The 20896-nt window shown below is 36.8% G+C and overlaps 1 protein-coding gene across 3 annotated transcripts in view; it reads right to left on the bottom strand.

The window, feature by feature from the left end:
* The window catches only part of Fndc3a (fibronectin type III domain containing 3A), a 174440-nt gene extending 158709 nt beyond the window's left edge, over positions 1-15731 (bottom strand). Inside the window, exon 1 of one of the 3 annotated variants that reach the window (XM_063232790.1) lies at positions 15548-15731. The gene's annotated coding sequence lies outside the window, so the exon portion shown is untranslated. Of the gene's footprint in view, positions 1-1330; positions 1398-14931; positions 15082-15547 lie in introns of those variants that run through there. The other 2 variants (XM_063232791.1, XM_063232792.1) reach the window with 2 other exon arrangements.
* Between the last annotated feature and the right edge of the window lie 5165 nt (positions 15732-20896).

The raw sequence follows: 20896 nt of genomic DNA, 5'->3' as shown, positions 1-20896 counted from the left end.
ATTTGATGTTACAGTATACGAAGTTATACTCAAAGATCTCAAGGAAAGAGACAATATGGTAACTACTTTTATGTCAGGATTATCTTGTGGTGAAACACTATTTTGCTTAAATGGTTATGTTTTGATCTGCACTGTTGTTATGCCCTCTTTTATCTCAATCTCCATTTTATTATTTACTTTTTTATTTTTATACTTTTAATTAAAGGAAAAATAAATTTTAAAAAGCAGGATATATTATAGTAACCCACTTTGATATTCTATTAACTTGAACTGAAGCTCTGTATTGCTCTCACCATCTTGTTTTGACTGATGTTCCTCTATTCTGCTTTGCTTGATAGTACTAGGTTTGAAAGTTTAGGCAACAGCTATGAGGATAGTGGGATTCATTATGATGCCCATACTGGTTGACTATTATCTACTTTTGAAGACCTATAATGTCTCCAATGTTTTGGTTTTGTTGGTTTCATTCTTTACTGTTTTTTTTTCAGTTTTATTATAACTGATGATATAGGCAATTCTTTTTGAGATAGGGGGAGGCATTATGGTAACCATTGTTGATCATCTTGTATTATGTTTTTACATTATCTATTATGTCCACCCTTTTGATTTAACCAATTCTGTTCTATTAAGTCACATTTGGTTTTACTCTCTTCCAAAAAAAGCAGTAAGAACTGTGGGAGCAATAAAACCCAAAATGTGTAATAGTCATTGTACAAAAAAGAGGAAAAGAAAGTGCTCTAAATGGTATAACTGCATGTAAATTTAAGAGTATAAGATACACAATGATATTACTGAGTTTTGTTGGATCATTGAACAGAACTGTTTGCAATCTCGCTGTTTGAATGTCCACTTTATATGCTTTAATCTTGTAACCTGAACAAATATTTCTAAGATGACAATATGTAATCCATTAACTAGTGATTTCCTACTGTTTATTTTTTTTTCTGAAATTCTATATAACTTGTACCCTTTTTCTGCTTTTTTTTTCCTTTTTCTCCTTAAATTAAAAAAAAGAAAAAAAACTTTAGATAGATATAAGACTAACCCAGCAATTTCCGAATATTTTTTAGCCATAGTAAAACCTTGGAAGTTTAAAACAGAAGGGGTTGAATTCTTGCATAAAGGCTATTATAGTACTATCATTTTACCATAATTGACATGCTTTCTCCATTCTTTACACTTAGAGAATTTTATCACAGGTCAATTAAGAAGTACTTTTTATTTGCCATGAGAAGAAATATATGTCTATAGAACTCGGTGTTTTTCTGAGACAACCAAATTCTTTGTTTATAAATTGACAATTACATATGCCTGGGTTAAAAACTATTACCTTTAAATATACTCATTCCGGGGCTGGGAATTTAGCTCAGCGGCATAAGCACCTGCCTTGCAAGCAGGCAGTCATGAGTTCAATCCCTGGTACTGGAAAAATACAAAATAATAAATAAATAAATAAATAAATAAATATACTCATTTCTCCCCCTCCCTGTTTTAATTTTTAAAAATCTTCCTTCTCTTTAATCTGTCTTCCTCTCAAGCCACTGACTTCTCTCCTCATCTCTAACATCTACTTCCTTAAAATACTAGGATCTGCAGTTGAAGATACAATTCAACAGTAGAGCTATTTGGGGCCGGGGATTTAGCTCAGCAGCATAAGCGCCTGCCTTGCAAGCACAGAGTCCTGATTGAGTTCGATCCTTGGTATAAACAAAACAAAAACAAAAAACAAAAAACAGTAGCGCTACTGCTGAGCCCCTGGTAGCACGGAGACTTTAGATTCTACCCATAGCATCACAAACAACAACACCACACATGCACAAAACAAAAACAACCAAAACACAAAATTCTAATTTTAAGAGAGGATCAAAATATCCAGTCATATGGCAAACAACTACATTCATATGCATTTTTTTTTCTTGTTTATTTTTATAGCATCAGGGATGAAACCCAGAGATTCCACATGCTAAGTAAGCATTCTACCATTGTGCTATATTGCCAGCCCCCAAATTATAACATTTTAGAAAAGTGCTTTTATGATTAGAAATGAAAAAATTAAAGTATAATAAAATGGTATTGATTAGTGGATGTAAAGATTGTATGAATCATCTGTATGAATCTCACTTTTGTAACCCATTTTATCACAGCTTCAGACCCAACACTATAAGGAAATTGTTATTTCTAAAAGCACCAGAGGCTTTAGATACTAATTGGGAAGATTTTACAAGTAAAAGGAGGTGCAATTAAAAAATTACATAGGAATAACAAAACTCAGCTGTACATATGTAGGAAACACATTTAATCCAAAAAAGAAATTCAAAGACTAAAAAAAATTAAAGGATGGAAAACAATATTCCATGTAACAGGAGCCCCAAAATAAGCACGGAAAAGTACATTATAAGTATATTAGTTATCCCATTTTGAAACAAAACAGACTTCAAGCCAAAACTGACAAGAGGAGGCCTAGAAGGTTACTACATTTTTTTGTTTTTTGCTTGTTTGGTACCGGGGATCGAACTCAAGACCTCGTGCTTGTTAGGCAGGTGCTTATGCCACTGAGCTAAAATCCCCCACCCTTACTACCTATTTATTAAAGGGACAATTCAACACAAAGAGTTAACAATTATATTTAATTATACATATGTATTCAATATATAGTTCAATATATACACTGAATACTGATGCACCCACTTAACAAAACAAACACCACTGGACATAAGATAAATAAATATCAGCACAATTATAGTGATGAGCCTCAATACATCACGGATAAATCAACTGTTACAAACAGATCAACTGGACAACAACCACAAAGAAATGTTGTAATTGAACCAAACCTTTGAACAAGTGGATTTAACAGGCTTCTACAGAGTATTCTAACACAACAGAATATATGTTCTCTCAGCACATGGGGTATTCCCTGATATAGATCACTTACTAGCCCATAAAGCATACTTAAGTAAATACAAAGAATCAAAATTATCCTTTGCATATTATCAGATCATACTGCAATAAAAGTAGAAATCAATGACAAAAGAAATCATAGAAATTATGCAAATACATGGTATTACGGTTTGGGCTGAAATCTACAAATAATGAGTTAAATAAACCTTTTTCTTTTTAACTTTGGGTATGGGGCATTTTGTCTCAGCAACGAGAAAAGCAACTAACATTAAATTTGGCAATGGGAGTAGGACTGTTGCTGTGACTGTAACTCGTCATGGGGCTCAAAAGCCTTTGGAACTGGTTTGTGGAAAGGGGAAGAGTTAGGAAAGGTTCAGAGATTTCAGCTAAAAAGAACGGCTTAAAGGGCTAAAGGTATACTGTATGGGAGATTTCGGTCAGTGCTTCGACCAGAAAGGCAGTAAACACCATACTTAGGATGGTTTCTGCGAGAAGAAAGATTGCACTGGCTGCTGGACTCTATAGGATTGGTTATGCCTTAGCAGAAAGTTTGTCTACATTTTGCTTATGTCTAGAGAGTTTGCCTGAGACTGAGATTAAAGATAATAGACTAATTAGTTTTGTGGAAGAAATTTCAAGGCAGTCAAAGTTGAAGTAGTGGGACAGCAGCTGTTGGAGGCTTTTAGCCTAGATCTATGTGGGGAATTAAGAGCAGAACCCAACAGAATCATTTAAAGTGTTGTGGATATGGCCATAAGGGAATCTCTAGTAAAGCTGTGGACTACAAAGATAGAGCAGAGGAGACTTTGATTGCATAGAAGAACAGGAAAATAGAAAAGATGATCTGAGGGCATCATAATAAATAGCAGGATTCCACATTTTGAAGCCTCAAAGTTGCAAAAATGAAAAACTTTGCTTTGAGAAGAAAGCCCCAGAGTAACATGTTCCAGAATGGTAGCAGCCTAGAGCATTGTTGCTTGGAATTGAATTCAGAATGCTCAGGCACTGGACCCCAATAGCCAAGAAAGAGAGAAGTCTGGCTACTGCTCCAGCTGGCAACAGACCTCGGCATCATCCACATGGTACTGGTTTTAGATGCATCAAGAATGCAAGAGTTGTGGAGTTGGGAAAACTTCTTTAAAAGAAGGCCTGGGAGGCCAGGCAGTGTGCCCTTGACCGGGCAGCATGTGAAGTTGTGAGTGTGAAGCCAAAAGTGCAGTGGAAATCTCAGAAGTCTGGAGAAGCCAGGAACATGGACCATCTGGGGAAAACTGCAAGGAGGGAGCCTCGTCAGCCCGAGAGGAGCCATGAGAGCTACAATCATCAGAGCTACCCAAGCTCTTCATAGGTCACATCTTGCCACAGATTGCCTTAGATGCTTCACATGGAACCATAACACTTAACGTTTGCCCTGCTGGATTTCGAACTTGCTTTGGTCCCATTCCTTTGTATCCCCTTTTGTGACTTTGGAATAGAAATGTCTACCTTGTGCCAATGAATGCTGGAAGTATTTAACTTTCTTTTCATTTGTACATGGGCTCACAGATAAGAGTTTGCCTTCTATTTCAGAAGAGACGCAGACTTGGACTATTCAGCAATGTTGAAACTGTTTGGACTTCAGTAACTCTTAGAGATGGACTAAATGCCTTTTGCATAAAGGGATGTGCATGAATCTTTGGGGGCCAGAGGCGGAATGCTATGGTTTGTGTCTTGATGTTCCCCCAAAGCCTCAGATGGTCTTAAAGCTTTTAAGGAAGTGGCTGAACCTAGAGTGTGTGACTGATTCTTAGTGCAATGCTGGGATTAAAGGGATGGATAAGTTCACTGATTGGTTTGGTACTGCTCTAATACTGGTAGTGGAATACAATGTAAGAGACAGAAAAGGGCTTGTCTTGTTGCTTTTGCTGCCATCCACCACCATGAACTATAGCCCCTCTGCCATGTGCCACCCGCCTTGGAGTCAGTTCATTATGGACTGAAACTTCTACAAACTATGAGCTAAATAAACTTTTCCTTTTTTAACTCTGAGAGTTGAGTATTTTGTCTCAGCAATGAGAAAAGTAACTAAGACAAGTAGAAATTAAACAATATATTCTTGAGCAATCAATGGATCATCTAAGAAATCAAGGAAGAACTTAATCCCTAGACTCAAATAATAATGTCAAAACAACATACCACAGCCTATGAGAAACAATAACAGCAGTATTAAGGGGGAAATTAATAGTTATAATCATCCCTATCAGAAAAACAGAGGAAGGCCAAAGAATGATGCATCTCAAGGTGCTAGAAAAATAGTAACAATCCAAATCCAAAGCTAGTTTAGGGAAGGAAATTCTAAAGATCAGAGCAGAAATTAATGAAACTGAGACTAAAAAACTACAAAGAATCAATGAATTGAAGAGCTGACTCTTAGAATAAATAAAATACATAAATACTCCTTTCCTTATCCAAAAAAAGGAAAAGACCCAAATCAATAAAATTAAACAGGTACAGTCACTATGGATACCACTGAAATACAGAAAATTATTAAAAACTGTCAAAAACTTGTAGATCAATCAACTGGAAAATCTTTTAAAAAATCATGAGATTTATATGAATAACCAAAACCGAACCAAGAAGATACGAAAACTCTCAATAATGCAATAACAGGCAATGAAATTGAGGTAATAATTTAAAAAATAAGATGAAACACAAAAATACCTACTAAAGCTCAGGAGCTGATGATTCATGGATCAATTCTACAGGAACTTCAGGGAAGATGTAATGACAATATTCCTCAACCCCTTTAAGGAAACTAAAAGGGAAGAAGTAGTCCCAAACTAATTCTTGGAAGCTAGAACTACCCTGATTCCAAACCCAGACAAGGATTCAACTAAAACAAACAAATGAACAACAACAACCAAAAACAAAAACAAAATCAAAAACTACAGGCCAATTTCAATGACAATATTCCTCAACCCCTTTAAGGAAACTAAAAGGGAAGAAGTAGTCCCAAACTAATTCTTGGAAGCTAGAACTACCCTGATTCCAAACCCAGACAAGGATTCAACTAAAACAAACAAATGAACAACAACAACAACCAAAAACAAAAACAAAATCAAAAACTACAGGCCAATTTCTTCAACACAGACATCTTCAACACAAACACAAAAATCTTCAACAAGATACTGTGTTTTAAAACAGAATGTGACAAATCATCAGAAAGATGATTCATTGTGATCAAGTACGTTTTACTCCAGAGATGCAAGGATAGGTCAACACACATAAACTATTACGTAACACACCATATAAACAGCAAGAGACACAAAAAAGTCTTTGACAAAATCAAACATTATTCATGTTCTAAAAACTGTGAAAGAAACAGATATACAAGGACCTGATGCCAGTCTGATGATTGTTTATTACAGATGTATTACTAACATCATATAAAATAGGGGAAAGCAGAAAGCTTTCCCTTTAAAAGCAGGAAGAAAATATGTCTGCTATCAACACTCAAGTTCAATATACTTCTGAAAACACTAGTCAGAGTAATCAGGCAAGAAAAAGAAAAAAGATACATATGGGAAAGGAAGAAGTCAAACTGCAAGGACATGATCTTTACTTACATAGAAGAGTCAAAAAAAAATCACACCAAAAGCCACTTACAATAACCAAATTCAGTGTAGCAGGATATAAAATCACAGGAAAATCAACAGCATTGCTTTATACCAATAATTAACTCAACAAGAAAGAAAGTAGCAAAATCCCATTTACAATAACAACCATTCACAATAACATCAAGAAAAATTCAACACTTAGGAATTAACCTAACCAAGGAAGTGAAAGACCTCTAAACAAAAACTATAGTTCTCTGAATAAGAAAACTGAAGAAGACATCAAAAAATGGAAAGATGTCCCCTCTTCCCAGATACACAGAACTAGTATTATCAAACTAGTTATAATACTGATTCACAGATTTAATATCAAAATACCAATAGCATTCCTCCCAGAACTAGAGAAAACAGTCATAAAATTCACATGGGACAATAGAGACCCAGAGAACTGAAAGCAATCCTGGGCATCAAGAGCAAATTACGATCCCAGACTTCAGGTTACACTGCAAAGTTACAGTAGTAAAAACAGCATGGTTTTGGCAATAAAACACACACATAAATCAATAGAATAAAAGATAACAGAAACAATTCCAGGCACATTTAGCTACGTGATCTTTGACAATGGAAAAGAAGATAGAAAACTGTGGCATTTATAGACAATGGAATAACTACTCTGCCATACAGAAAAATAAATTTGAATCAATTGGAAAAATGTATGTAGCTTTAGGTCATAATGTTATGTCAAATAAATCAGACACAGGCTTAAATATAACCTGATTTCCTTTATATAAGAAACCAAGAATATAAATAAAGAGCATGATAAAAAACAGATAATAGGAACAGAGAGACACATATTTAACAAATGGGAAAAGGATCAAGAGGAGGAGGGAGAAGAGGTGAAAGGTATGAGAAAGAATTATGATGTGTTATATGCATGTACCAACTACCCACAGTGAATGTGATCATTATGTACTGCAAATGTACTGATAAAAATTAAAATTATATAGGAAAAAAGACATAAATCAAGCTGTCCAAGTAGAAGGTAGAGTACTAACAAGGCCCAATTACAGCTGTCAAAATTAAGATCTTTTAAGTTTTGCTAGTATGTCTGTTATATCACAAGGCTTGTGCCTACTTACACTTAGTAATGTACACAGAAAATTTTCAACTCTTTCTTGCTCCCAAATTCAAGTTCCATCTTTACAGCTAATAGCTGTGGTATGTACCCTTTCAGATTTTTTTCTGTGTGCTCACCTGTGTGTATGATGGTTTCTGGAAGTTGTTACACAGATAAAATTACATGTATCAGACATTGTCTTGTTTTTTCACATAAAACATCTTACGATTTTTTTCAAAGAAGTACATTTATATGTATACTTCATGATTTTTCATGGTGCCTAATATTCTATCATTAAGCACATGCCATAATTTGACTCTTCTAATGACGAACACTCAAATTACTGTTTTCCTCCACAGCATAAATCATGAAATATTGAAATTCCCTATGTACTAAAGGTAACATTTCTGTATTATGGTTATATAAGAAGAAAATTCCTAGTTCAGAAGAATGCACATTTAAAATTGACATACTATCAAAATTTTCTTCTAAAAAGAAAACCTATTAATATACTGATCAGTAATTTATGAGTGTCTACTTTGCAGCTTGACACTAAGTTCACTACAACCTGTCAGTTTTACTAGCACAAGTTGTTACAAAGTTTTATTTCATTGTTTTAAATATCTCAGATAACTGATGTAGATGAATATCTCTCCCAAGTTTTACAGGCTATCTGTATCTCTCCTATGATTACTACTTACAGTCCTACTTTGTCTGATTTATAGGCAAATGTGAAATACATTTTCAATATTAATTCTATTACATGCCAAACATTTTATCTCAGTCTCTTGATTGCCTTTTAAAACGGCATCTTAGGGGCTGGGTATTTAGCTCAGCAGCATAAGCACCTGCCTTGCAAGCAGGCAGTCGTGAGTTCAATCCCTGGTACCGATAAAAAGGCAAAAGACAAAAAAAAACCCCAATAAAATGGCATCTTAAATTTAATGTATTGCTTGAGGTTTTCATCTTTTTTTTGAGACAAGATTTTGCTGTTTAAGTTCAGGCTGGCCTTGGACTCAGGTGATACTCCTGCCTCAGCCTCTGGAGTGCTGGGATTACAGGCACGCATTACCACACCTAGGTTCACCTCCAAAGTAGAATTTTAAGTAACCCTACTTCTAAAAATTCTGTCATTTTGTTTTCTTATATTTAGTCCATTTGGAACTTAAGTTTTAAGAGTATCATGAAGTGGATACCTGCCATTTGTCCCACGTCATTTAAAGACTAGTTTTTCTATTTCTAAATAGTTTATAATTCTTCATCCATGGATATTCTGAATTTTTATTTTCTTCCTTTGAGCAACCTACTTTACTCCAAATTCTTAATTCAATAGCTGCTATTTTACATTTTTGGTATTTAATGCATACATTTTTGCTGTATTTGTTTTATTTTGTTTTGAAATTTATTTGAGCTCTTGTGTGTTTTCTCAGTATCTGAGCCATCAGTTTGGCAAAATACATTTTTAAAGCACTACTGAGTTTATGACTGAAGTATATTAACTCTATAAATAACTTGGTGAGAACTGTTTTTACAATATTATGTTGCCAGATTCAAGAATATAATATTCTCCTACCTATTCAGATATATTTGTAGTTTTCTTCATATAGTTAACTATTTACAAATTTTTAAAGTATTTTATAATTTAACTTGTCTTTTCTTAATGTATTTCAGTTAGTTATTGTTGCTATATAAGAAAGCTGGTAAGTTTACTTTATAGTCTTGTATTGAAACTTTTAACTCATTTTCAGTTGACAGTTTTATATTTTCTAAGTAAACAATCACAACTAACTATAAAGGATAATGGTGGTATATCGCCCCATTATTTATGGGTCAATTATTTTTCATTTTTTAATGTACTAGCTAAGATTTCTGTACCACGTTTCTATCTTTACAAGAAGTGCTTTTTATGCAGTATTTCACTATCACAAGGACTTTCATAATAGGTGTGTGATAGAGAATCTTTACAAGGTTATTTCCTGTAGATTAAAAGCCACTAGGAGTGAAAAAAATTTTAGAAAATGATTTTTTTAGCATCAAGGTAATAATTATAGTTTTCCCTTAAATCTATTACTATCATGAATGATGTTATAATATGTCCCCTAATACTAATTCACCATTACAATACTCCAGGAATTCAAAATATTAAAGAAGTGGCATGATTTTTTCCTGTAAGTTTCTATTTATTTTTATTGGTACACCTTTGCAGTGCACCATGATCACCTCTATCCCTGGGAGTTCCCACACGTCAGAACGTATCTTCATTCTTTCTTCACCCCCTCCCATCTCTTGGCACTCTTCTCTTTTGCAAAAGAGTGTCTCCCTATTTCCTATTATTGGTTATTGTTTTTTATATTTTTGGATTGTGATACAAGAGAAGCCACATAATATTTTATATTTTCGGATTAAAGATGTTCAACTGTTAAATACTTTTAAAAGAGTCTTAACTGCGTCTTAAATTATAATTATGAAACATCTGTTTAGAATTCCCAGAGAAATAGGAAGTTTTTTTCCCCCTCCCTGAAGGTTTGCTGAAGAAAACTACAACTAATGTAATTTCTCACTGCAGTGAAAATCATATAAACTTCAAAGAGCGTTCTGTTGGATCACAGATTAAAATGTAGACTTAAAGAAGAACAGAACACACAACAGTTCAATATTGATACAGGTGATCAATACACATAATCTACCTCAGATAACTTTTATATCAAGACTTCTTACAAGGTATACATAATTTTATATTTTTAGTAACTATCACTCTAAGAGATCTCAAGAAGTGAGGAAGAGAGAAATCAATCATAAATATAATCTCATTTGTAAAACTGAGTTGTATCACCACACACCCAGCAGGTTTATGTAGGATTTTAAAAATAATCAAGCATAGGATCTAACAAAATCCAATGAAATCTCAATAGGTACAGAAATTGTCTTCCACTTGAAATAAAAAATAAGAAAGTCAAAAGCCCACTTTTACCTCACTTTGGAAAGAACAGCTGAGGTTAGCTCAGTATTTCCTTGCAAAAAGGGACAGAGGCACAGTGGACTGCACTGAAAGGCTCAGAATGGAAAGCTATCCCAAGCATTCTCTTTGCCAAGAAAGCATTTATAATTTGAGTAAACTACATGCTTACTGGAAATAATAATTTGAAGGATAAAATTCAAATTCAGTATTTTTGGTTTTACATTTTTAAAAAGGGGGAAAGAAAAACTTCATTGCTTCCAATACATTAAAATCATTGCACACACTTATATGATACTTCAATGTTTTCATGGTTTACAACACTTTTGGGGTCTTCAATATTTGTAATGAAAACAAAATAGATTTTATTCTCTATTTTAAGGGCAGGAAAACTAGGATTGTTTAAAAAAAAAAAAAGCTAATCTGAAGCCACTACTGTTGATGAGCAATGAAGGGACAACTAAGATTTGGATCTGAATCACCATCAAGGCACTTTGTCCCTTAGGAAATGAAAATGCTGGAATAATAAAGTGTTTTAAGCACTGAAAAAAGTTGGAGTGGAGTAACTTTCTTTTTAGAGCAAAATTTAATGACTCAATATTTTATTAGCAATTTAGGAAGGCTGAAACTTATTCCAAAAGGTTTGCAGTGCCTTACAACTTTGTTAAAGGCATTTAATTAAGTATATACATTTACAAGGGGTGGAAAATAGTAATGAAAGCACAAAAATTTAAAAAGTTCTTCAGTTTTGTTTGTTTTGTTTCAATGGTAACAGGAATAAAGAAATGCTACTGATTTTATCCACAAGCTGTCCACTGTACACATCTTTAGTTTTTAAAAAATTTACTAATGCTTGCTGAATGGAAGAATGTTCTTATGCTATACTCTTCATTTCCAAATACAGAAAATAACTCTAGCTATTGAGTCATACAGCTAGAACCTAAGGCACCCCTATTCACAAGTTGAGGAAATAAAACATTGCCTTCCAAGTATATTTTATAAATTTGGACACTAAAAAACTCTTTCGTATAAATGAATTTTTAAAATAACTGGTACTCATCCTAAAGAAACATAACTTACTTAAAATAACCTTAGGGGAAATATTTTAAAGAGATTTCTAGGACTTACCCTGCCTTAATCTGCATGATATACATTTTCTTGATGACTCAAACTCATCAATGTAATTATCAATTATTAGGCTGATTCATAGCAGAATGACCTGAAGTTATTTCAGGATTTCCAAATGTTTGTTCTTTTACTAACTTATCCTAGACTACTTTTAAAAACTAGGCTCCTTACTACCTGCTCTCTTGCTGGCAATTAATGGCCACCAGCATCCTAGCCAAAGTTTCTAAATGCCAGTTTAAAGCATCATACTAGGTATACACAGGCAAACCATCACACTCCGTTCGTATACTTCACTTTATACGAATTCTAAATTAAGCAACTGTGTAGTTATTTTCACTTCCATTAAGGGCTAGCTTAAAGGTTTTTTACTCTTTCACTTCCTAGTTCCAAGAACTACCCCAAGCTCTTTGTAAAAGTTTGACCACTAGACAACTAGAATAATACTTATGTTAACATATTTTATTTTTAGTGTCCTACAAGTAAAAATTATTTAAATGATAATCATATAAACCACCAAAAAATCACATAGACAAAATGACATATTTCATAGAATGTACCATGTGGACAATTATTTAGCCAATTATTAGCTAGAAGTCAGCGAATCAGGCCTGATGGCCAAATCTAGTGCAGAGTCGACAGTTTATTTTGTTTGCTGCTTTAGCTAAGAATGATTTTTTACATTTTTAAAAGACTGTTTAAAAAAAAAAAAGCAAGTATGTAAATAAGACTATTCATTCCATAGAGACCATAAACAGCTTGCAAAGTCTAAAATACTCTCAACTACAACGGTATTTGCTGACCTTTGATATAAGCTACATAAATACACATAAGCTACCTACCATATTCAAAACTTAAACAATTAAATGCATACTTCTTTCAGTAATGAATTCACAATGAGTTTGTGAATTCTTCTCACCAGATCCTCCTGACCAGATCCTGGGGCACAGCTAACATCTCTACTTTATTTTTTCTCCTTAATACAGCATGTGTCCACGGATGCTCTCGGACTGGTCTCCTTGCTACTACTTCTAACTATGCCTAACTATCTTTTTTGGACTAAAATCTCCCTTTGATATATAAATCCTTTCTAATTTTCAGGTCTGACTTCCTCCAAATTCCCATCTTGTTCTGGCCCTCTCTATGCTTTAAGTCACAGAAGGTGCTACATACCTCAGAATACTAACTTGTATTACTTTGCCTATGATCTCCAGTTACTCTAGGATTTAACTAGTTTGTAAACTATTTTTTTTAAATAACCACCTTGATAATATCACCTTCTAAGCATTTTTCAATTCCCAAGTACATTCCTCTATCTTGGAGAAAAAATACCCACAGGTTATAAATGACTGGAAACATCAAAAGATACTACCTATAAGAGAATCTGATGGGAGACTATGGGTTAACTACAAACTTACAAGTATACATTAAAGACAAGCAAAATCACAAAAGTGGAAAGATAGAAGCCTAAGGATCAAGAACCAAATGGAAATGTCTGAAAAATACTCTGAAATTATACTGAGTTTATTTGAAGTCTTTTAGACATTGCTAAACAACAACAACAAAAAAATCCCACTGATGACTTATCTTTTGATTATCTAGCTAATAAAATTGGAAATCATGTGCATATCCTTACATCACTCTCAAAGGGACAATGTGGACACACTCTTATGGAAAAAACACGAATATTTTGTTTTAAAAAAATATGTTTTGGTCAAGACATCAAATTATATTTTAAAAATATAAAATATATAATAATGGAAAAACATAAGGTTCATAAGTCTTGCACATATAAACATAAAAATATAAATGTTTGAAAACAAGCATAAATATTATTCATAAGTCTGCAATAAAAATTAAATGCTCTTTACCTAAATGTGGCTACAAAAACCAATTAGAATATCAATTATGCATTCTTTCCTCCCTAGTTTTTATGTATCAGCCTTATCTATGTCTGGCTAATCAAGGAAGTATAAATTTTTCTCCATTAATAAAATATGCTTAATATTATTGTAGAAATTTTAACAGGTAAAAAGGAATTACTAAACACATGGTAAAATAAAACAAATCAGCTCTCAGTTACTCACACAAGAGAGGAAGTGATGATATAGAACACACCAAAAATACTGTTGTTCAGGACACATCATTAATTTGGAAAAACAAATCATCTTTATACTTATGCCTGCCTGAGTCCGATGTTAACAGTTTATTTTCCTCGAACATGCAATGATTTTGAGGACTCAGATAAAAGGGAAAAAGATGGAGTTAACACAGAAGCATACAGGTGGCTGTAAGTAGTCAGCCTGGGGAAAAGCTGTCCACTTAACACAGAAACTGAGATAATCTATAAAGAGAATGAAGAATATAGTGAAATTTAATGGGATAAGTTAAAATTTTAAAATATAAAATGTAACATAAGAAATTTCACCATTTTTTCCTGTCATCATCCCTTTTCCCCACTAGTAAGTATTATTGATGGCAAGAATTACTAGTTCAATAAAACGCTAACACCAAAATTTTTGGTATATATTATAAAAGATAGGTTTAAAATCTTCAGTGTTTTCTTTCAGGCCCACCATCTATCTCAGAGGATACCACCTCCTTACTTAAAAAAATTAGTTCAAACAAGCAAATTTTAACAAGACAGGACCTCTCTTGAACATTTTCAGATGATTTAAGCAAAACTTACAAGATGACAAGATTTAGCAAATACACAAAAGCAAAATATTTATTCAAACACAAGATGAAAGCCACAACACTCAATTTGTTTCTGCCTAGCATATGGCTGGAACTCCTGAGTGGCATATGTTTGGTACTGGTGCTGCTAAGAACATAGTGATAAACTATTTCAGAAAGAATTCAACTCTTATTTCATTCGTATATAACAGAACACAAACTTTAGTTTTAAGAACTAAGAACACAGACCACAGAAAGAAGCAAAATAAGTACGAGTTTTTAAAACCCTTTCGTGAACACAAAATAAAAATTATACTGTAAAAAGAAAAAGAAAACCTCTGATGCCTGTTATTCTTATTTAACAGGAGTCCACAGAAATTTATATAAAATTTCACAGAAAATCTCTAATTTACCAACCAAGCATCCCCAGCAACCGCAACAGTCTCCTCTCAATAGCCCAAGGCTTCTAACGCTAACAGTTTAATGAACAATTAACGATCACGCTCGTGAAAATAGTCAACGTTCTGCTCGCAATCTGACGTCGAAATTATCAGTTCAGTTACCTTCACCTAATGCATGACGCCCTTCCAAATCTGCGTTACAAGTTCAAAGACTCAGGCTGTTAAACGGGGCGACGACTGCAGCCTCCAGTCCACCTCCGAATGAACAGGTGGTTAATTCACCTGGGGAGAAGAACCGCCAGGTACTGGCAGCGGCCACCCGCCAGGATCAAACACCGAAGGGCGGGTTTTCCAGGCTTTAACCCTAACGCGAACGGGATAAACTGCAGAGAAGCGAGCAAGTTCGGCGCTGCTCGGCGGCCAACCCAGGCGCACCGCCCCCTGCGTCCGGAGCCGCGCTGTCACACGCCGGAGCGGGGAGGGGCGCGGGACAGCAGGGAGGGCCGCCCGCCCCCGCACCGCCGCCCGCGGGCAGGCGCCCGGCCGCGCCCCCGGCTGAGACCCGGCCCCGGCAGGTGCCCGCGATCCGGCGCGGCGCTGCCCCGGCCCCGCCGCTCGCCCGATGGGCGGCTGGGCTGGCCAGGCCCCTCGACGGGCAGAGCCTGCCCGCGCCCCGGCCCTCTCCCAGCCTAACGGTTTCCGCAGCGCCGCTCCGGGGCGGGCCGGAGCTGGCACTGTCCGGTCCGCCACCTTCGCCGAGTGACCGCCGCTCCCTCACCTCCGAGTCACGCCGCGCTGAGGGAGAGGAAGGCGGCTCCCCTGGCGCCTCTTCTTCGGGTTCCTGATCGTTCTCTCTCTACCTCAGCGCAGAGCCAGTTCTCGGGGCGGTCGCCGCGGCCGCTGGCGCCTGTTAGGGTCGTTTCTCGGCAGTGACGGCGCCGCCTCAGCCCCGCTCTTCGCTACCTCTCCGCGTAGCTCCCGCTTTCTGTTTCACCCGAGGGACCACGAACGCCGCCGCCGCCATGCTTACTACGGATCCGGGAGGAGGAGTCGGGAGTCAGCGCGCTGAGTGCGGCTGCGCGAGCCCCGCCGACGGCGCCCCCGGCCGGCTGCGATCCCGAACTCACCCCTGCCCGCGCGCCGTCCGGCGGGGCTGCCCAGAGCGGAGTCCCGGCGAGCCGGGGGTGGGGAGGCTGGGCGCCCGCGCGCTCAAGCCCCCGCTACCTTCCGGGCCTGGTCGTCCCTCGAGGCCCGGCTGCGCCTGGCTGGTCATAACCCCCGCCGCGACCCGGCTCTGAGCCACCCTCAGGAAGCGAGTTAATTGACGTGCGGAAGCCCAGCAGCTGAGTGCTCAGTCCGCATTCTGAAAGCGCCCCCTGAAACGCACAGTGTCTGCTCCTTCCCGCAAGCGTCCGAACTGCACGCTGGCAGGTGCTTTCGGGGACACTGCCCTCCAGGGACCAGGAAGCCAACCTGGGCTTGGAGCTTTCCTCCAAGGACACAGAGCACAGGGGCTCGGCAGCACCCCAGAATGATTTACTTAAGTTAAACACCTAGGTTTAGTTTCTGGGTCTGTTAGCTAGGCGAATGTTGGGGAAACCATTACCTTAATTTTTACAACAGCACGAAGACCGGAGTGAACGCGTGCGGCCGCGATTTCGTTAAACCGAAGCGATGGGGGGCGCTGCAATAATGCCTGAGGCCGGCGGGGCTCGTGCTTTTTGCAGTTTCCTCCGGAAGACCTGGGGAGGGGGTAGTTTTTGAGACTGCAGTGCCATCCAGGGAAATGTCCTTTCTAGAATGGTGATGAACGTAACCAAATCCCACGTTTGACTTGATTTCAGTATATTAACTGTGCAGCCTTTTAAAATGGCATTATTTTAAAATCATTTTAGAAAAATCTATAAAATACATGTATTCCTTATATTCTTAAGGAATAGAATGGTTAATGAAATGGTTTGTTGGTAGGTAATCATTATATGTGATAGCCTGGCCACCCACTGAAGTCACAGGGCATGCTGAGGTGCATAGAATTCCTACTTTGATGCTTTTTTCCCCCTTTGGATTGTTCTCATCACTTTTTCGAATATCCATCACTTCTCATCTCCTTTTCTGCCTCTTCATGTACTTTGATTCTTCCTGTCATGCTTTGTACTTTACCATTAATTTTTACTTCTTTTTCTTCTTTCTCTGCTGCTCTTTGCTGTGGCTCCAGATGATGAGTGGTCGTATATTTATATCTACAGCCAGCTAATAAGAGGTTCCTTTTCTTCCCATCAGTAAAAATGATAAGTGACCTTGTATCAAATGGTATCTTGAGATATTTTCATTGCTCTGTACTATCAAAAGTTCTTTTCCTGTGAGAGAGATTTCCGTTTTTGAATTTCGAGATTTGGCCCTTTTGCAGACAATTTCTTTGGAGCTGCCCTTCAAATAACTGAAGTATAACTGTCTGTTATTTTAAAATATGAAACTAATCAGAACATGAATTCATTGACTTCTCCATATTGCTGTCTATCTCTGTTTGGTCTGAAGCTAAATATAGTTACATTTTCAAGTGTGTGAATAGTGTGTCTGTTGCTCTCTTAATAAGATCATGTCTATTGGCTTGTATAGTGCCTGTTACATAAGGAGGTGCCTAATAAATATTTATTGAATGATTAAATGTTCTTTTTGATTCCTTCTAGGATTCTATTGGTTTGAATCTAGGATTCTATTAAGGTTTTAACTCTTAAGATACTAATTCCTAAAATATCATACTCGGTAGCTTTTTAAAAATGCAGAATCCTACAAACCCTGTCCTCAAAATTGTAATTACTTGGCTCCAGGGAAGGCTAGGAAATGGCATTAAAAATAACCAATATATTTTTAAAATTCTAAAACAATAAAAACGATACAGAATTTCAATACAAAATCATAGGAGATTAACAATGGTTAATATACTGTATATTATCTTCAAAGTAGCTGTTCAGGTTACACAAAATATAAGCATGAAAAAAATGATCAAACAATGAAAGCACAAACATTTCTTTTCTGAATTAACAGATTAGTAGTGTAGTATTTTTTAAAGTATGTTTGGAACATACCTACTAAGCAGAGAGAGAGAAAAAACAGCTATTTTGAAGGAGAGTAAGTCATATAATTCAAGAATGTCATTGAAGTGGACCTGAAAGTTGTGATATATGTAAGACTCTAAGAGTTAAATGAGGATTGAGAATTTATGTCCCATGGAGAGAATCACACACACACACAACCATTGCCTGGGCCCCCAGTATGAGTTCTCTGGGTACAAGGTGGAATAAAAATTTGTGTTGGCTTTGAACAAGTCCTCAATGCTTAATTTTTATCAGTAAAGGAGGGCCATTCTTCCTTAAATGTTTTTCTTGCTTTGCCATTGCATCTTCTTAGTTTTAACCCTACTTTTCTAGGGAATGTTTTAATTGCTTTTCAGTTTCCTGCTCCTCTCCCTAGAAAATATAAATAAACCTCAAAATTCAGTTTACATTTGTTTCTGTTTTTATTACAATCTTATAGCCTATCCAATATTACATCCATGCTGTTTTGTTTAGTTATCATGTATGTGCCCATGATTTTCACGGATATGCCTGTAGACCAGAATCTTCCCCTAAATTTTAAATCTATTATGAACTGCTTCACTAACTTGTCTACTTAATGTTTCAGAATTACGAAGTTTAAACCAACTGGATTCATGAAATAGTTGTTTTCCTTTTCTCTCTGTTCAATTTCCAGTCAAACATCTAATAGTCATCTAGATAACTTTCTCATTTTTATTTCTTGTATTTGTAGCACTATAAAAATCCTTAGATATTTTGTCTCAATAAAAGATAAGTGTAAAGTCCACTTCTTTTCAATCATCACCAATCTACATTGATCTATGCAAGTAATCTGTACCCTTCCATTCATTCTGAAGTTTGCAGTCAAAATTATTCTTTATAATGCAAATAAAACCATGTTGCTTTTTATGTAAAACGTAAACTAGCTTTTCAATGTTCTAGACTAAGCTTAGGGTTCTTAAAGGAGCCTGTTGGAACCCATCGGGTCTGGCACTGCTCGCCTCTGCAGTCTCGTCTCACACTGCTCTCCCCTTCCGTCCTGGGCCGAAGACTTCCTGACCTTCTTTTGGTTTCTTAAACGAACTATGATCCCAAGAGTTGAAGGCTCTCTTGAATCTTCCTCTTCTTGACCCTTGTATCTTTTACTCATCCTTCAAATCTTTGTTTGAAAGGGACATCCTTGGGGAAAACATTCCTGACTTCCCAGACAAGTTCAAGATTCCTGGTTGATGTCAGCTTCTGTGCCACCATGGATTTTCTTTTCTGTGATTTATCACAGTTCACAGTTGCATTTTCAAATGTGTGGATAGCGTGTCTGTTGCTTTCTTCATGAGGGGATCATGATTATTTGGCTTGCATAGTGCCTGTTATATGAGGAGGTGCCTAATAAATATTTCTTGAATGATTAAATGTTGGCCTTTGCACTTCCTTCTAGGAGTCCACAAGATTGTTGGATCATGAAAGTAGGAAGTTACTGCTCACTTTCAAGGGAGAAATCTTCTGTATGAGAGATGCAGGAATAGGTTGGGGGAAAATTCTCCCATGGAATTCTCATAATTTTATGTCTTGTGTTCTAGGTTTTTTTGTTCTGCATTCTTTTTTTGGAATATTTGTCAAACAGCTTTGGAAAAACAGACATAATGTCCCCCACCAGAGTAGAGGGAAAATGTGTTTATCATCCAGTATAATAAAGATAGTATCTCATTCTAAATTCAAACTTGGGCAAGTTTTATTGCGGCTCATTAAAGATTGAGAGTTTCCAAAGCTTAAGTTTCCTCGGCTGTGACATAAACACCGTTTTGCTTCACATGAGCCCTGAGAGGCAGGGAGACTGACTGAACAGACACTAATTTTCCCTGCCACATTATGAGTAATGCCAGCCTTTGACTTAGTCTTCTGCCAGCATCTACAAAACTGGCTGGTTAAGTTAATAGCTTGCAAGAAGGATAAAATCGCAGACTCCACAACTGATAAAATATGATGGGTTGAAGGGAGGAAGGAAATCCAGATGTCAAACAGCAAGGAAATGCTTATCTCTAAGAAATTTGGAGTAAAAGAAATTTGTTGATGAAGACCAGAGAGAACAGCAGATTGAGGTGGGAGGATTGTGCTGACTGAATTCTCTCAGCAAAATTGAAGATCCTAATTAAAAAGAGCCACAAAGAACATGATTGCCAATACTCTTCTCTTTAGGTGCAAGTCTGGAAGAGAAAAGCAGTTGACTAGGAGGTGTACTAGTGAAAGCAGTCAAAGCTGTTGTTTGTTTCTGAGGAGAATGATATAATGTTAGGTGTGAGGCGACACTGGCTTTGTAATCGGGTACATTTGGGCCTGAATACCAGGTTTGTTATTGACTACTTAATTACTTGGCATATTACCTATCTTTCTGCGTCTCAATTCCTTATCTGTATACTAACAATAAAATACCTGCTTTACAAGATTAAAAAGCAAAATGCATGAAGTGCTTGGTATATGCCTAGGAGACAGTAAATAAATACGTGATAACCATGTGACTGGGCTGTTCTGGCCAGCTGAGGTTAAGGAAATCCCTGGTCTTCTTGCACGGTGCCAAGGAAGCTTGGGAAGGGAATGCTAAGGTCAAGCCTTGCTTCCAGTTCCTCCCTTGTTCCCACCTCTGTCCCTCACTGTGCTTTTCCATCCAAGAAGCAGCACCTTCACCATAGCCCAGGAAACTAGGCACAGCAGAGGAAGTAATGACACTGATGTTAGCCATTCTCTCCACAGGGAACTTTTTCACTGGTGTCATCGTCCTCACATCCCACCCTGCCACCATTTGGCTGTGGCCTCTCACTCTAACAAGAGCTTTCTCCAGTTTTTTGAGTCCTGGTACTCTTATAACTACCTCCCTTTAAAAGTCCCCAGGGACAATTTCCAAATTCTTGTTAATTTATTATTATTCAAAGCAATTTGGCTTTTTGTTTTCTGTCCTAACTTTTATCCAGAATAGCCTTGGAAACTTAAGCTTTATTTCAAAACCTGGAAAATCCACTAAAGTGATTTCCTATGGTTCAAGTTTTTTTTAATGTTGTTTC

Source organism: Cavia porcellus, unplaced genomic scaffold (genome assembly GCF_034190915.1).
Source record: "Cavia porcellus strain 051 isolate PalLab524CR breed Dunkin Hartley unplaced genomic scaffold, mCavPor4.1 scaffold_21, whole genome shotgun sequence".
NCBI classification, from domain to species: domain Eukaryota; kingdom Metazoa; phylum Chordata; class Mammalia; order Rodentia; family Caviidae; genus Cavia; species Cavia porcellus.
Note: the sequence above shows the minus strand (reverse complement) of the source record. Positions and strands in the feature narration are given on the sequence as shown.